General features: G+C 36.2%; 1 protein-coding gene across 2 annotated transcripts in view; it reads left to right on the top strand.

Annotated features, from left to right (window-relative positions):
* Window positions 1-19,216, top strand: part of ZNF385B (zinc finger protein 385B) — a 311,863-nt gene that overhangs the window by 119,961 nt on the left and 172,686 nt on the right. The window lies entirely within an intron of this gene.

Here is a 19,216-nt window from a genome sequence, read left to right as displayed (position 1 = left end):
ACTATCTTTTTCTGGTTTTGATATCAGGGTGATGGTGGCCTCATAGAATGAGTTTGGGAGTGTTCCTTCCTCTGCAATTTTTTGGAAGAGTTTGAGAAGGATGGGAGTTAGCTCTTCTCTAAGTGTTAGATAGAATTCACCTGTGAAGCCATCGGGTCCCGGACTTTTGTTTGTTGGAAGATTTTTAATCACAGTTTCAATTTCATTACTTGTGATTGGTCTGTCTGTTCATATTTTCTATTTCTTCCTGGTTGAGTCTTGGAAGGTTATACCTTTCTAAGAATTTGTCCATTTCTTCCAGGTTGTCCATTTCATTGGCATAGAGTTGCTAGTAGTAGTCTTTTAGGGTGCTTTGTATTTCTGCGATGTCTGTTGTAACTTCTTTTTCGTTTCTAATTTTATTGATTTGAGTCCTCTCCCTCTTTTTCTTGATGAGTCTGGCTAATGGTTTATTAATTTTGTTTATCTTCTCAAAGAACCAACTTTTAGTTTTATTGATCTTTGCTATTGTTTTCTTTGTTGCTATTTCATTTATTTCTGCTCTGATCTTTATGATATCTTTCCTTCTGCTAACTTTCGGTTTTGTTTGTTCTTCTTTCTCTAGCTTCTTTAGGTGTAAGGTTAGATTGTTTATTTGAGATTTTTCTTGTTTCTTGAGGTAGGCTTGTATAGTTATAAACTTCCCTCTTAGAACTGCTTTTGCTGCATCCCATAGGTTTTGGATCATCATGTTTTCATTGTCATTTGTCTCTAGATTTTTTTTTATTTCCTCTTTGATTTCTTCAGTGGTCTCTTGGTTATTTAGTAACGTATTGTTTAGCCTCCATGTGTCTGTGTTTTTTACATTTTTTTCCCTATAATTGATTTCTAATTTCACAGCATTGTGGTCAGAAAAGATGCTTGATATGATTTCAATTTTCCTACACTTACTGAGGCTTGTTTTGTGACCCAGGATGTGATCTATCCTGGGGAATGTTCCATTCGCACTTGACAAGAAAGTGTAATCCGCTGTTTTTGGATGGAATGTCCTATAAATATCAATTAAATCTATCTGGTCTATTGTGTCATTTAAAGCTTGTGTTTCCTTAGTAATTTTTTGTTTGGATGATTTGTCGATTGGTGTAAGTGAGGTGTTAAAGTCCCCCACTATTATTGTGTTACTCTTGATTTATAGCTGTTAGCAGTTGCCTTATTTATTTAGGTGCTCTTATGTCGGGTGCATATATATTTATAATTGTTATATCTTCTTCTTGGATTGATCCCTTGATCATTATGTAGTGTCCATCCTTGTCTCTTGTAACATTCTTTATTTTTTATTTTTATTTGCAGTACGTGGGCCTCTCACTGTTGTGGCCTCTCCCGTTGCGGAGCACAGGCTCCGGACGTGCAGGCCCAGTGGCCATGGCTCACGGGCCTAGCTGCTCCGCGGCATGTGGGATCTTCCTGGACCGGGGCACGAACCCATGTCCCCTGCATCGGCAGGCGGACTCTCAACCACTGCGCCACCAGGGAAGCCCAACATTCTTTATTTTAAAGTCTATTTTATCTGTTATGAGGATTGCTACTCCAGCTTTCTTTTGATTTCCATTGGCATGGAATATCTTTTTCCATCCCCACACTTTCAGTCTGTATGTGTCCCTAGGTCTGAAGTGGGTCTCTTTTAGACAGCATATATATGGTTCGTGTTTTTGTATCCATTCAGCAAGCCTGTGTCTTTTGGTTGGAGCATTTAATCCATTCCCTTTTAAGTTAGTTATCGATATGTATGTTCCTATGACCATTTTCTTACTTGTTTTGGGTTTGTTTCTGTTGGCCCTTTTCTTCTCTCGTGTGTCCCACTTAGAGAAGTTCCCTTAGCATTTGTTGTAGAGCTGGTTTGGTGGTGCTGAATTCTCTTAGCTTTTGCTTGTCTGTAAAGTTTTTGATTTCTCCATCAAATCTGAATGAGATCCTTGCCGGGTAGAGTAATCTTGGTTGTAGTTTCTTCCCTTTCATCACTTTAAGTATATCATGCCACTCCTTTCTGGCTTGTAGAGTTTCTGCTGAGAAATCAGCTTTTAACCTTATGGGAGTTCCCTTGTATGTTATTTGTCATTTTTCCCTTGCTGATTTCAATAATTTTTCTTTGTCTTTAAATTTTGCCAATTTGATTGCTATGTGTCTCAGCTTGTTTCTCCTTGGGTTTATCCTGTATGGAACTCTCTGCACTTCCTGAACTTGGGTGGCTATTTCCTTTCCATGTTAGGGAAGTTTTTGACTATAATCTCTTCAAATATTTTCCCTGGTCCTTTCTCTCTTCTCCTTCTGGGACCCCTATAATGCAAATGTTGTTGCATTTAATGTTGTCCCAGAGGTCTCTTAGGCTGTCTTCATTTCTTTTCATTCTTCTTTCTTTATTCTGTTCTGCAGCAGTGAATTCCACCATTCTGTCTTCCAGGTCACTTATCCATTCTTTTGCATCAGTCATTCTGCTATTGATTCCTTCTAGTGTATTTTTCACTTCTGTTATTGTATTGTTCATCTCTGTTTGTTTGTTCTTTAATTCTTCTAGGTCTTTGTTAAACATTTCTTGCATCTTCTCAATCTTTGCCTCCATTCTTTTTCCGAGGTCCTGGATCATCTTCACTATCATTATTCTGAATTTGTTTTCTGGAAGGTTGCCTATCTCCACTTTATTTAGTTGTTTCTCTGGAGTTTTATCTTGTTCTTTCATCTGGTACATAGCCCTCTGCCTTTTCATCTTGTCTTTCTTTCTGTGAATGCAGTATTTGTTCCACAGGCTGCAGGATTGTAGTTCTTCTCGACCTTTTGCTGATTTTGAGCTCTGTGATTTCCTGGGCCAAATTTAAGATTTAGCAACATGCTATGCAGGCCTGGGGCCAGGGGTTCCTTTAGACAGCTCTCAGAACCTCCCGGCTAGGAGCTTCAGGATTAATGGATCTTTAGGGCTCAGGGAACTTGAGGGGTCTAGGCTAGTATAGGAACAGATTCAGCCACATTAGGGTTTCTTAGGCTCCTTTGTTCTAACTAGAGAACCTAGTCACTTTTCTCTGGTGAATGTTCCAGACTGTAGAAGTTGACAGCTGTTTAGTGTTCTGTTCGCATGTAGAAGAAAGTGTGATATAGGAAGTTGGTAATTCTGGACCCTAAGGTGAGTTTGGGTCAGCCTGACATGGAGGGCAAGTAGTCTATTATTGTCTAAAAGTCAAAGCTGTGACATCTGACACTGAAGAAGAAAAACAAAACAAAACAAAACAAAATAAAACACAAAAACAAAGAAACACCCAGCAACAGCAACAACAAATAAACAAAAACAAGCTTGTGTGAAATTTTAATCCCTAAAAGTTTTCTCCTAGATTACAGCTTTGCTTGTCTCTATGATTATATGTTAAAATAATATGTTAAATAGTATTTTTTTTTTTTTTTGCATTATGCGGGCCTCTCACTGTTGTGGCCTCTCCCGTTGCGGAGCATAGGCTCCAGACACGCAGGCTCAGCGGCCATGGCTCACGGGCCCAGCGGCTCCACAGCATGTGGGATCTTCCCAGACCGGGGCAGGAACCCGTGTCCCCTGCATCGGCAGGCGGACTCTCAACCACTGCGCCACCAGGGAAGCCCTGGTGTTTAAAGCTTAAATGTCCCCTGGGCCCCTAACCAGGGTCACTCTACCATCCGTTTTTATTGATAAGCTCCCAGCAGTGCTTGTCAATAGCTGATCTTCTGAGTGCTTATCAACAACAGCAGACGCTAATGACGATATTCTGACACAGCTTCCTCAAAGTAAATGACGTCACCCTTAGAACAAAACAACTTAATTCTTAGATTGAAAAAAACAAGTGGATTTGAAATCACAGCAAACCAGTACACAACAGATGGTGCCTATGAAACCCTTAGCATTTTGCCTGATACATAGACCTCAGTCAATATCAGTTGTTACTATTATTAAGTACATCAAAATACATAAAAGACAGTGAGATGTGTTAATGTTTCCGCAGATTGTAAGAGGATCATTTGGTAGTATGGCTTACTGGTATCACCAGTTCGAGAATTAGGACTAAAAACTGTTTAGGAGCCAGCCCTTAAAAGTTTAGAATTTCTCAGTTTTCCCATAGAAAGATTGGGTGTCACAATACATGTCTCCTGGAAGTAACAGAAGTTATTCCAGCTGCCATGCTGAGCCACATTAAAATTGGAGGGTTCTTCCATTTATTTTGTAGATTTAATAAAGTGGTAATCTGGAATGCAACCATAGCGTTGTTATGTTTTTCACAAACTTCTCAACCATTAAAATTATGACATCTCATTCTCTGACAGGAGTTATACAGAAAGATGACACTGTTTCAGATGAAACCACCCTCTTGCCAATAAGTAATGATGAGGAGTTAAAGTATATTTTTTACATTTTTAAAAGTTTATAACAAACTTTAAAAAATTCTGTGGTCTCTGTATGATGTAACAGCGTATACAGAAGTGGGACTTTAAGTCAGGAAGTTTAGATAGTGAGGTTCTAAATTACCATTTCAAACACACTATGGTAGGAAAGATGCCAAAAGGGATGAGTTTTAGGAAAATAAGACAGGAGATGTAGATGATGATGGAGTCCATGAGTAATGAGTGGATTTGTTTGATCAGATGATGGGCTTGGACTTTTTCATGGTTTATTTTAGTCTAATGTTCCAGTCCTATCACCCATAATACAGGAAATGATAGGAATACGAAGTCGCCAAAATTATCTTTGGATAATTTGACATCTTGATTTGAATTTTCATTCTGAAAGTAAATCTTCCACCAGGAATTGTTTGGACTAGAAATCTCTCTTAAAATAAGTTTTAAAAGATTTGAGACTTATAGGAAATAAGATAAAAGTCAGCTTTCCTGGTAGATCCCTTTTTGGTAAATATGGGGCCTTGATAACTTAGATGCAGAGCTTCCTCCCCACCGAGGCTGCATGTATGCGTTTTGTGGTCTGACAATGAGCTATGTGATCTTGAAATGATACAACCTAACTGGTAGGATTATTCTGAGGTATAAAGGAGAGAACTGGGTATAAATCTTGGCCCAAGGCCTGCAGATAGCAATCACTCAATAAAAGTTAACAGCTATCATTACCTTCATCAAGTGTTGGCAGCACTAACAAATAGAGCTTCACAACATCTCGGACAGTGGTGAAAGAATGGCTTATATCTACTTTCCTACACAGATGGTCCCTGACTTAAAACGCTTCAATTTATAATTTTTCAACTTTATGATGGTGCAAAACCAATAGGCATTCAGTAGAAACTGTGCGCTGGATTTTGATCTTTTCCCAGGCTAGCGATATGTGGTACAATATTCTCTTGTGATGCTGGGCATCAGCAAGCCCCAGCTCCCAGTCAGTCACACAATCCCGAGGGTAAACCACCAATACACCTAAAACCATTCTATACCCATAGGACCATTCTGTTCTTCACTTTCAGTACAATATTCAACAAATTACATGAGATATTCGATTCTTTTATAATATAGCTTTGTGTTAGATGATTTTACCCAACTGTAAGCTAATGTAAATGTTCTGACCACGTTTCAGGTAGGCTAGGCCAGGCTATGATATTTGGTAGGTGAGGTGTGTTGAATGCATTTTCAACATACGGTATTTTCAACTTAGGAAGGGTTTATTGGGACATAACCTCTTCGTAAGTCAAGGAAGATCTATAATTAGAAGGAGAACTGGAAGCAAACTCTAGGACTTTGGCTTCCATATTATTTTCACAGGACTAACATTTCCCAAATGTGACTGAGCGTGAGTATCCTCAGGGGAAATATGTGGGGGTTTGTTTTATTTACAAATGTAGAATCTTTTCAAAGAATCAAATTAAGTACACAAGCTGAGAGTGGTACTAAGAATTTTGAATTTTATATATATAAAGCTAACATTTATTGAGTGTCTTCTGTGAGCTAACATTGCTTGTGCTATGAGATTTTTTTCTTTTCTTTTATCTCGTGAGTGTTGCACTTTTTATTTTTTAATTTTTTTAACTTTTATTTACAATTTAAAAAATTTAATTTGATTTACAATGTTGTGTTAAGTTCTGCCATATAGCAAAGTGACTCAGTTATACATATATATTCTTTTTCATACTCTTTTCCATTATGGTTTATCACAGGATACTGAATATAGTTCCCTGTGCTATATAGTAGGACCCTGTTGTTTATCCATCCTATGTACTATACTAGTTTGCATCTGCTAATCTCAAACTCCCAATCCTTCCTTCCCCACACCCCCCCACTCCCGGCAACCACAGGTCTGTTCTCTATGTCTGTGAGTCTGTTTCTGTTTAGTAGATAGATTCATTTGTGTCATATTTTAGATTCCACATATCAATGATATCATATGGTATTTGTCTTTCTCTTTCTGACTTACTTCGCTTACTATGATAATCTCTAGGTCCATCCATGTTGCTACAAATGGCATTATTTCATTCTCTTTTATGGCTGAGTAATATTCCTTTGTATATATACCACTTCTTCTTTAACCATTCATCTCTCAATGGACATTGAGGTGGCTTCCATGTCTGGGCTATTGTAAATAGTACTGCTATGAACATATGGGTACATGTATCTTTTTGAATTATAGTTTTATCTGGGTATATTCCCAGGAGTGGGATTGCTGTATCATATGGCAACTCTATTTTTAGTTTTTTGGGGAACCTCTGTACTGTTTTCCATAATGGTTGCATCTATTTACATTCACACCAACAGTGTAAGAGGGTTCCCTTTTCTCCACACCCTCTCTAACATTTATTATTTGTAGACTTTTTAATTATGGCATTTTGACCAGTGTGAGGTGGTATCTCGTTGTAGTTTTGATTTTCATTTCTCTAATAACTAACAATGATGAGCATCTTTTCATGTGCCTATTTGGCCATCTGTATGTCTTCTTTGGAGAGGTGTCTATTTCCGTCTTCTGCCCATTTTTCAAATGCATTGTTTGTTTTTTTGTTATTGAGTTGTATGAGCTGTTTGTGTATTTTTGAAATTAAGCCCTTGTCAATCACATCATTTGCAAATATTTCCTCCCAGTCTATAGGTTGTCTTTTCATTTTGTTTATGATTTCCTTTGCTGTATAGAAGCTTGTACGTTTGATTAGGTCCCATTTATTTTTGCTTTTTTTTTTCTATTGCCTTGGGAGACTGACCTAAGAAAACATTGGTATGATTTATGTCAGAGAATGTTTTCCCTACGTTCTTTTCTAGGAGTTTTATGATGTCGTGTCGTGTCTTTTATTTCTTAATTAACATACAATAAAATGGACCTTTATTGTTCTAGGAGTTTTAACACATATATAGATTCATGTAACTACCACCACAATCATGATTCAAACAGTTCCATTACCCTAAAATTTTTTTTTCTACTGCACCCTTGTAGTCAAACCCTCTCTCTATCCCTAATCCCTGGCAACCAGTGAGCTGTTCTCCATCACTGTAATTTCCCCTTTTCTAGAGTGTTTTAAAGGGAATTATACAGTATCTAACCTTTTGAAACTGGCCCCTTTCACTCAGAATAAAGTCTTTGAAATTTATTCTTATAGTTGCATACATCAGTAGTTCAATCGTTTGTTCCTTTTTACTGCTGAGTAGAATTCCATTCCATTTAATACTATGTCAGAATTTGACAAGCGGTCGTTTTTTAAATGTTAGTAGCACCATGGTATGTGAAATCATATCAGTGAGGTTTTCATGCTATGTGATAAGAAATGTATTGATCTGTCTGTAATTTCAGTGGGTCTTTTAACTATGAATGATTCGGTAACATCCTGCATTGGTCATTTGAAGAATATTTGTTTCCTGAGATGTGTAGATCGTCCAAATGTAGATACATTTCCTTGTACAATACAAAAAAATCACATTTGTTACTATCATTATCGATCTCATCAGAAAAGTCTTTAAATATTAGAAAGCTGTCAAGCTCATGTTAGTAAGTACTAGTTTTCCAAAAATCTTAATTTTTTTACTTGAAACCTTGAATTTTATAATGGGCAAAAAAACATTCTGTCAATTTTCCTTGAAGGGATATATTCACTTCATTTGTTATTAAGAAAATGTCTGCCAGAGGGCCAAGTCTAAATAACCATAGTTTGTCTGCCAGTCACTCTTTCAAATAAAAATGGTGTTCCATGAAAAAAGTGGCTAGTTCAGCTCGCAACTCAATCACCGAGGGGCTTCGTTATATGCAAGCATGCTTTATGTGTACTTCCCATTTTGTCACACAGACTCTTCAAAAGATGTTTACTGAAGGGTTGAAATTTAAACAAATTAACCAATTTTTACTGCTTTATCAAGGACATTCTTAAGACAATTTTTTTTTCTTTTTTTTTTTAAACTGTGAGTGTATGGTGGTGAAGATAAGAACTAGTAGTAGGGTTTGGTGCCACTGCCTTTACTCATTAGCAAATTTACACACTATTCCTTTTGTACCATCTGTACAAATGTCAACAAAGTGAAAAAGACAGGATAAAAAGAGAAGTCTTAGTGTTATTATGAAAATAGTTCTGACCTCACAGACCTCTCAAATGTATCCTGGGACCCATACCATCTATAGACCACACTTGGAGAATTGCCAGTTAAATTATACTTCATATTGGTTCAAAGAAGAATAACTAAGGTCATTATGGAATACAGGTCCTATGAGGAAAAAAGAAGAGGGATAGGGTTGTGTAGGCACAAGAAGACATGGGTGAAGGGGAAGAACCTTATTAACTTTTAGAAGGGAGGGTAATGGGTCTCATACCCTAGAGATCTTCAAAAGAGAATCCTATTTACTGTCCTAAAACATTTCACATATCTGAAGGTAGAAGACCAGATCAAATGACTTTTTGCCGTTCCTCCAAGTTAAATATTATGATTTTGTGGTCCCAAAGAATGTGTAGCTTATAATATCGCTAAGTATACTTGTCTTTGTTTTAAACAATTTTTTTCAGACTGAAGTTTTTCATACCTCTGAAAACTCAATTTCATTCTAAATCAGTCTTCAGGTTTATTATGGTTTCTTAGAGAGCCCCTTGCAAGATGCTGTTCTTAATAACTTGCAGGTTAGAATTCAATCAGATTCTTTGGGACGGTCAGTGGTGCTCAGGGAGCCGAATGTTGCTCACACACATGCCCGAGGTGAGTGGGGGCAGATAGTCATTGACAGTTCTGCCTTCTTCTCACCGATGTTAAGAGCATCTCAGGCCAGGAGGGCCTCTGAGCACTGTCCATTCTACATGTGGCTTCTGGGATGAAAGGGCTTGGCCTTCATTTGGCTCACCAACTACAAGGGTTAGACAGGCTTTGCTCTGGTTGGCAAGATTTCTCTACAGGGACAAGCAGGCTGTAAATTGATTCTTTGACCCCTCTCCACCTTTGAATCTGGGGACTATATGATAAAGTTAAAAGTATCAGAAATAAATTCTGAATATTTAGAGACCATAGAAGTTCAACTTTGCTATGTGCATGTGTAACAGAATGCATTTAGGGGAGAACATCTAAATTATATTTTATACTTAAAAAATAGTAGTTTCCAAGAGTCCATTTCTGCTTTGAGAAAAGCCCTATGATTTGTCCCTTGATGTGATAAGCCAAGGAGCAGTTGCAAACAAAAGTTACCTTTCATTAAGAGAATAAAAACTTCTGGACATCATTAAGGCCTCAGAAATTAAACTGTAAATGTGCCTTGGTACATATAAAGTGATGTAGAGAAGTGTGTACTCTTACAGTTGTCTTGTCTCTGGAAAAATATAACTAACTGCATAGAGAAGATTGAAAAAGAGGCAATTAAGGTGAGTGAGGTGACATGGAAGTGGCAATAGCTAGACTGATTTAAAACATTATTATCATTTCTTCAGGTTGGAAAATCAAAGGAATATGATTAAAGACTGTAAAATTTTATAGCGTGTGGATAGGACCTAACACACTTGTTGCTCAAATTCCTGAAAATTACCACAAAGGGAAACCTTTGGAGTTCTAAAAAGGCAAATAAAATATAAATTAAAAAGAATCACTTTTTTCATGCAGTAGTCACTTTATAGAAATCATTGCTACAGTAGGTGGCACAGACCTCTAAAAAAAAAAAAGCTTCAAAAAGGATTTAGGAAAATTTATGTTTAATAGAGTTATAATAAAAGTTAAGGGAAAATATATCTTCTGAGGGATAAAATGCATTCATAACTTTTGAACTAGAAATTAGAGAAAGTCAAACCCATGGATCAAATAATCCGTGGGTTTGACCTAAGGTGGCGGCTATTGTACCACTGTATTCACAAAGAAAAAACTAAAAATTTAAATTCTAATCAAGCTATTATTAAAATGTTATTTAAATTTTTTCTTCGTTTTATGTTTTCTCTGTTTACCAATTATAACACCAGACAGGATCTCCCGAGTTCACTTGGCCCATTCCACTGTTGACTGAAAGCTGTTTCAGAGAAACGTTGTCTACCTTTCCATCATCTCCTTAGCAATAGATTCTCACTACTTAGCAATTTGCTGGTCGTTCTTTTCAAATTGAACCTAAATCTCCCCCATTGTAATTACCCCCAACTTTTTATTCTGATCAATTTCAAACCATATCCAACTGTGAAAATAGCACAAGGGACACCCATATACCCCATCACCTAACTTTACTAAATACTAGTTTTTCCACACTTGCATTAACTTTCTTACACTCTAAAGTATATAGAATATTGACTTATGTTTCACATATTTGTGTTCATAGATTTATACATTATTAATATGCATATAAATACATATATACTCCTGCTGAACCACTTGAGAATTATTACAGACATCAGGATACTTTACCCCTAAATGTTTCAGCATGGGTGTTCTGAGAACCAGAATATTCTCTGCAAAATCCCTGTGAGTGCTAATAGAGCAGTATTAATAGAGTACCATTATGTAACATTCAGTCTATTCACATTTCCCCAGTTGTCCCACTAATATAATTTATAGTCGTTTTCTTTTTTTTCAATCTAGGATCCAATCCAGGATTGTACATTGTACTAGTTGTCATATCTCCTTAGTCTCCTTTAACCTAAACAGGTCTCCAGCTTTTTTTGATGGTGTTGCTGTTCTACGTATTGTCAATGTTATGGAAAAGTCCAGTCTAGTTGTTCTGCAGAATGTCCTTCATTTTGGATTTGTTTGATTTTTGCTTCATGATTAGATTCAGATTAAGAGTTTTGTCAGGATATCTTCCTAGGTAATTCTGTGTCCTTCACAGTGTCCTCAGGAGAGCTAGGATCTCAGTGTGCTCTATTACTGGTCATGTTAAGGTAAAGGTAGTGGCTGCATGATTTTTCCATTGTAAAGCAACTTTTTCCCCTTTTTAATTCAAATACAGTCTGCACAGTGATACTTTGAGATTGCGTGAATAGTTCATTGCCTATTTTTTAACCTAGTGGTTATAGTAACCATTGATGATTGTTACCTGAATTGTTTATTAATATGTGGTTGTAAAATTCTGCTCTTCTATTTCTATCATGACTTTTACATTTATAAGCTGATTTGCTTTGTTTTTTCTTCTCCTCCTTCTCCCCTTAAAAAAATTATAAGATCACTATGTACTTACAGCACACTTTTTCAATTCAATATTATCATAATCTATTCTTATTATTATTCCTTTGATACTCAAATTGTACCAAGTTTGACCAGTGGGAGTCCTTCAGAGTTGGCTTCTGTTTCTTTTTGATGTATCCTCATCAGTTTGAATCCGTTTTCCATGGCACATCCAGACACTTCAGGCTTGTACTTTCCTGTTCCAAGAGTCTTAGCTCCTTTTAGAACTGACCTAGTTCTAAATCCTAGATCTGGACACTAGGTTTGCTCATCACTACGTGAGGGTCCTTGCTTCTAGGCCCTTTCAGTGGATGCTAGAATGTATACCCACACCCACACCCACGTGCACACACACACACACACATCCCTATATGTATATGGTACTGCTGTAGCTGTATAGTATAATACTGCTATGCTGCTACCATCAATTTCATTCCAACGTCATAGGGTCCTTCCTCTCCTTCCCCCGTTGCATATTTCTATTTCTCTTCTCCCAAGTGAGAATCCTCACACCCCACAATATCAGTGTATTTACTTATTTCTTCAGTTCTACAATGCACACAAAATAGTTTTAGATCTACTACATCAATACCTCTACCAACAACAAATTTACTGTGTCAGGTTCAAAATTTCCTACAGCCCTTTTTGTCCTCAGAATATATGTCTCTCAATATAGTCAGAATATTTTTTAAAATATTTTATGTGGATTAGTTCTATTTTTTCTTCTCTTATCAACTTGATAAAAGTTTAGGTTTACTTGTTCTTTTTTAATACAATCGATTTAAGAATTTATTTTCCAATGTTGTTGAGTTAGTGTATTTTTGAGTATGCAAAAACTGCTGTTTTAAACACTAAATACAAATGTTACATTACTAACTATATGCAAAATCCAGTGTTGTCATCATATGTAAGAACAGTTTAGAAACTAAAAGAGGGGAGGCATTAATAGTTTTCTTTCTTATAATAATAAAGATTTAAATTTTTATTACTTCTACAAGTTTAGGATCAAGAGAAGTTTTTTTCAAGCATAGGAAACTGCAGGGTAGTATACAGCAAGAGTTAACAAATTGTCTCCATAATTAGATTGTCTGGGTACAAATCCTGGTCCCCACCACACACATACTGGTTACAACTAGGTAGAGTTTATTATTCTTTCACTGTCTTGTCCACCTCTTGTGTAAAATCGAGATACTGCAAAGTTCAATATAAGGCACTTGGCTCAGTGCCTGATGAATAGTGCAAAAATAAATATTACCTGTGATTTTGCAGGTGCTGGTGGTGATGCTGGTGTTAAATTTGAAACAGTGTATTCTGGATATCCAGAGTTCCTAATACTAAATTTAAAGGCTTATTTTCTTGGTAACTGGGTTTTTTGTGACTTTTGTTATTTTTGTTTTTTATTTTTTTTCTCTCAGTACTTTTGATACACAAGGAAAAGTTATGACTTAGCTAGAAGTTCTGGCATAGGGAATGACCTTGTCCTTCTTTTGAAGTATCTAAAAAATAAAAATAAAAATTCCTCCTGCAAAACCTCAGTTAGTTGCTGCTGCTGGTGCTGGGGCAGAATGTCTGTTGGGATGCCGAGCATTACTGCCACTATAATCATCAAGGCATCTGCCAGAGATCTCAGGGCTGAAAACTAGGTAGGAAAGTCTATTATGTCTAATAATAGCTCTGGAAATTTTTCTGAAATGCTTGCCGGCAACTCCCAGGCTTGAGAGGTGCAGCATACTGTAACTAAAGCAAGTGCATTGCTTCTACTCTTGCTAGTACATGTGCTGTAGTATTAACCAAAATAATAGCTAGAAATCATTTGCTATGACTTCTTTATGTTTTACTTGTAGTACTCTTGGGTTACTGTCAAGAGTAGCTAGATATATTTCAACAGATGTCCTGTATTTTTAATCCACATACAGCTTCTTATATACTATAGATTCATATAAACTATTGATTCCACCAGTGAAGAGTTTGGATAAGAGAAAAATTATAAATATTCATTTTCTCATCTAATTTTGTATTTGTAATTTCATATTCATTTTCTAAAAGAGAGGACCCCCCCCGCAATTGTTTAGACTTCAGGTGTTACAAAATCTGCATCTGTCCAATCCTCTACTACTAATATATAGTGTACTCACATGTAATCTTATAATCACTCATTCATATGCTTAACTCATTAGTCAGTCAATAATGAGTTAAATTATGATAAAGATTACATCATATACATTTAACCTAGTATTACAACTTTTGCTTTAAAAAATGAAATATTAGATTCTGGCTGCCAGTTTTTTTGTACTTCATCTGTATCCTATGAGTGTTCAGAGTATTCTGATTGAGAATCTCTCCTGAATGAGACAGAATCAGTTTATATGGTGGTCGGAACCATTTCCCACAACAAGAAATCAGGCTCCTCAACAAAATGTCTGTTTCTAGGACTGGGGAAGGAAATGTACAGGAGCCTGGAATATACCGGATAGCAAGGAAGCTATCAAAAAGTTACTGGGATCATATAAAAAAAAAAGATTAAGGAACCAATCTGAATGAATTTCAAAAACGTGACTGAAATTTATTATAACACATAAAATAAATTAAAATCCATGAGTGCATAATGATAGGACAAAGTAAATTCCAACAACCTTCTTGGGGAAGTTTATAGCAATACAGTCCTACCTCAAGAAACAAGAAGAATCTCAAATAAACAACGTAACCTTACACCTAAAGCAATTAGAGAAAGAAGAACAAAAAACCCCCAAGTTAGCAGAAAGAAATCATAAATATCAGATTAGAAATAAATGAAAAAGAAATGAAGGAAACAATAGCAAAGATCAATACAACTAAAACAATAGCAAAGATCAATACAAGTAAAAGCTGGTTCTTTGAGAAAATAAACAAAATTGATAAACCGTTAGCCAGACTCATCAAGAAAAAAAGCGAGAAGACTCACATCAACAGAATTGGAAATGAAAAAGGAGAAGTAACAACTGACACTGCAGAAATACAAAGGATCATGAGAGATTACTACAAGCAACTCTATGCCAATAAAATGGACAACCTGGAAGAAATGGACAAATTCTTAGAAGAGCACAACCTTCCGAGACTGAACCAGGAAGAAATAGAAAATATAAACAGACCAATCACAAGCACTGAAATTGAAAATGTGATTAAAAATCTTCCAACAAACAAAAGTGCAGGACCAGATGGCTTCACAGGTGAATTGTATCATTTAGAGAAAAGCTAACACCTAGCCTTCTCAAACTCTTCCAAAATATAGCAGAGGGAGGAACACTCTTAAACTCATTCTACAAGGCCACCATCACCCTGATACCAAAAGCAGACAAAGATGTCACAAAAAAAGAAAACTACAGGCCAATATCACTGATGAATGTAGATGCAAAAATCCTCCACAGAATACTAGCAAACAGAATCCAACAGCACATTAAAAAGATCATACACCATGATCAAGTGGGGTTTATCCCAGGAATACAAGGATTCTTCAATACACACCAATCAATGTGATACACCATATTAACAAACTAAAGGATAAAAACCATATGATCATCTCATTAGATTCAGAAAAAGCTTTCAACAAAATTCAACACCCATTTATGATAAAAACTCTCCAGAAAGTAGGAATAGAGGGAACTTACCTCAACATAATAAAGGCCATATATGACAAAGCCACAGCCAACATCGTTCTCAGTGGTGAAAAACTGAAACCATTTCCTCTAAAATCAGGAACAAGACAAGGATGCCCACTCTCACCACTATTATTCAACATAATTTTGGAAGTTTTAGCCACAGCAATCAGAGAAGAAAAAGAAATAAAAGGAATCCAAATAAGAAAAGAAGAAGTAAGGCTGTCACTGTTGGCAGATGACATGATACTATACATAGAGAATCCTGAAGTCTCTACCAGGAAGCTACTAGAGCTAATCAATGAATTTGGTAAAGTAGCAGGATACAAAATTAATGCACAGGAATCTGTTGCATTCCTATACACTAATGATGAAAAATCTGAAAGAGAAATTAAGGACACACTCCACTAACTACTGCAACAAAAAGAATAAAACACCTAGGAATAACCCTACCTAAAGAGACAAAAGACCTTTATGCAGAAAACTATAAGACACTGATGAAAGAAATTAAAGATGATACCAACAGATGGAGAGATATACCATGTTCTTGGATTGGAAGAATCAACATTGTGAAAATGACTATACTACCCAAAGCAATCTACAGGTTCAGTGCAATACCTATCAAACTACCAATGGCATTTTTCCCAGAACTAGAACAAATAATTGCATAGTTTGTATGGAAACACAAAAGACCCCAAACAGCCAAAGCAATCTTGAGAAAGAAAAACAGAGCTGGAGGAATCAGACTCCCTGACTTCAGACTATACTACAAAGCTACAGTAATCAAAACAGTATGGTACTGACACAAAAACAGAAATATAGATCAATGGAACAGGATAGAAAGCCCAGAGATAAACCCATGAGCATTTGGTCACCTTATTTTTGATAAAGGAGTCAAGAAACGACAGCCTCTTCAATAAGTGGTGCTGGGAAAACTGGACAGCTACATGTAAAAGAATGAAATTAGATCACTTCCTAATACCAGACACAAAAATAAACTCAAAATGGATTAAAGACCTAAATGTAAGGCCAGACACTATCAAAATCTTAGAGAAAAACATAGGCAGAACACTCTATGACATAAATCACAGCAAGATTATTTTTGACCCACCTCCTAGAGTAATGGAAAGAAAAACAAAAATAAGCAAATGGGACCTAATGAAACTTAAAAGCTTTTGCACGGCAAAGGAAACCATAAACAAGATGAAAAAACAACCCTCAGAATGGGAAAAAATATTTGCAAATTAATCGACTGACAAAGGATTAATCTCCAATATTTCCATGCAACTTATGCAGCTCAATATCAAAATAACAAACACCCAATCCAGAAATGGGCAGAAGACCTAAATAGACATTTCTCCAAAGAAGATATACAGATTGAGAACAAACACATGAAAGGTTGCTCAACATCACTAATCATTAGAGAAATGCCAATCAAAACTACAATGAGGTATCACCTCACGCTGGTCAGAATGGCCATCATCAAAAAAATCTACAAACAATAAATGCTGGAGAGAGTGTTGATAAAAGGGAGCCCTCTTGCACTGTTGGTGGGAATGTAAATTGATACAGCCACTATGGAGAACAGTATGGAGGTTCCTTAAAAAACTAAAAATAGAACTACCATATGAACCAGCAATCCCACTACTAGGCATATACCCTGAGAACCATAATTCTAAAAGAGTCTTATCACAACATTCATTGCAGCACTATTTACAATAGCCAGGACACGGAAGCAACCTAAATGTCCATTGATAGATGAATGGATAAAGAAGATGTGGCACATATATACAATGGAGTATTACTCAGCCATAAAAAGAAATGAAGTTGAGGTTTTTGTAGTGAGGTGGATGGACCTAGAGTCTGTCATACAGAGTGAATTAAGTCAGAAAGAGAAAAACAAATACCGTATGCTAACATATATATATATGGAATCTAAAAAAAAAAAATGGTCCTGGTGAAACTAGGGACAGGACTGGAATAAAGATGCAGACGTAGAGAATGGACTTGAGGACACGGGGAGAGGGGAGGGTTAGGTGGGACGAAGTGAGAGAGTAGCATTGATATATATATATATATATTACCAGATGTAAAAATAGATAGCTAGTGGGAAGCAGCTGCATCCCATGGGGAGATCAACTCGGTGCTTTGTGACCACCTAGGGGGTGGGATAGGGAGGGTGAGAGGGAGATGCAAGAGGGAGGGGATATGGGGATATATGTATACATATAGCTAATTCACTTTGTTATACAGCAGAAACTATCACAACATTGTAAAGCAATTATACGCCAATAAAGTTGTTAAAAAAAACCCTGAAACCTTCTTGACCACTTTCTGAGGGTATGGGGGCATAAACTCATTCTTAAAATTGATTGATAAAGGGGAAGAAACAAATATTTATCCTGTTTTTCCTGACAAACTGTAATTCAGACTAACCAAATAGTTGATAAGAAAAAAGTCTGCTTTATAGATGAATTTCAGCCAATAAATGCAGAACGAATGAAAGAACTAAGCCATCACTGTTTTGCAACCCCTAATGAAATAATGAATCTAGGGAATGATCATCAACGCTGCCCAAACCATTTGGTGAAGGGTTGATAGGTCTTTATAAGAGATGGATTAGGCTGGGAACACCAAAACCCACTGATTACAAAAATAGACACAGTATATATTATGTACCTTCTAATGTGATGTAGTAGAAAGTACACAGTCCCAGCCATGAAATATACTTGCCAAAAAGTAGAAAATGAATCCATCCAAGCCTGTAAGTCTAACTATCAATTTTTAAGAAATACAGAAGAAAGAGGAACACGTTATATGAAACCATGGAATCAGTCATCAAAATCCAAAATGTAAGATATTCTACAGCACAGATGACTCAGTTTCTATTACAAATAAACAGCAAAAAAAGAGTAAAACTATAAAAATTAAATTATTTAACATATTAAGATAAATTACTATTTAAGAGACATTTCATCCAAATGTAATATGTGAACTTTGGTTCTTCATTTGAACAAAACAACTTGGTAAAAGACAGCTTTGAGGCAGTTGGAGAAACTTGACTGTGCACAGAGTATTAGATGATATTAAGAAATTACTGACAGTTTAATGGTGTTATTAAAATGAGCTTATTTCTCAGAGATACAAACTGATGTATTTATAAATTATATAATATCTGAGATTTTTAAAAAAATAATCTAGCTAGGGAGAAAAAAGTGGGAAGTATAAATGATACAGGGTTGGTATATGTTGATTGTTGTTAAATGTGGATATGGATATTTGGGGTTTATTATATTTTTAAACCACTTTCTCTGAAGTTTTTTCTTAATGGTAGGTAAATGTACACAGGAAATAAATGTGGGAAGTACACTGGAGGATATTATACCTATACTCCTATTGTTTTGGAAAATGAAAAAAATGACCAGTAGAAACATCCCATTGTGACATTTGTGAAATATTAAATACAAATGTCAGAGGTAGTGGTATGCTAGTAAATGACTCTCTGAAGAAGAAAGCCCTGATCTGTAGTGCTTGCCAGTTTGCACAATGTAAATAGGCCCACAATGGCTAATTTCAAGCTATTGGTATGACATCACTGAATGTGGACTTGGGAGGAGATGAGTTGTTTGTATGGCCAGCTGCATGCAGCCCACTACTCGGGGAGATGGACAGAAAAGCATTAGTTTCTGGAGTCAGACTCTTGGTCAGATCCTAACTCTAACACGCACTCTCCGTGATTATCTTACCTACTTTTTCTGAACCTTAGTTTCCCCTCTGTAAATGGAGATGATAATTTCTACCTCATTCAGATGTAATGATCTAATGAGACCACACAGGTAATGGACCTGGTATGGTTCCAGTTACACAGTGAGTGATCTTTCATGCTAATATCCTTTCTTCTCTTCCAGTTAAAACAGAACAGAGGACTCTTGATTTGGGGTAGTTTCAGAGTTTCCAAAGAAAGGGATGAAGCTGGTCATCTTTTCAAAGGGCTTCCTGCCCAGAATTTCTAT

This window comes from Leucopleurus acutus (assembly GCF_964270905.1).
Source record: "Leucopleurus acutus genome assembly, chromosome: 6".
Classification (NCBI taxonomy): Eukaryota; Metazoa; Chordata; class Mammalia; order Artiodactyla; family Delphinidae; genus Leucopleurus; species Leucopleurus acutus.
This window is presented reverse-complemented; position numbering and strand designations above follow the sequence as displayed.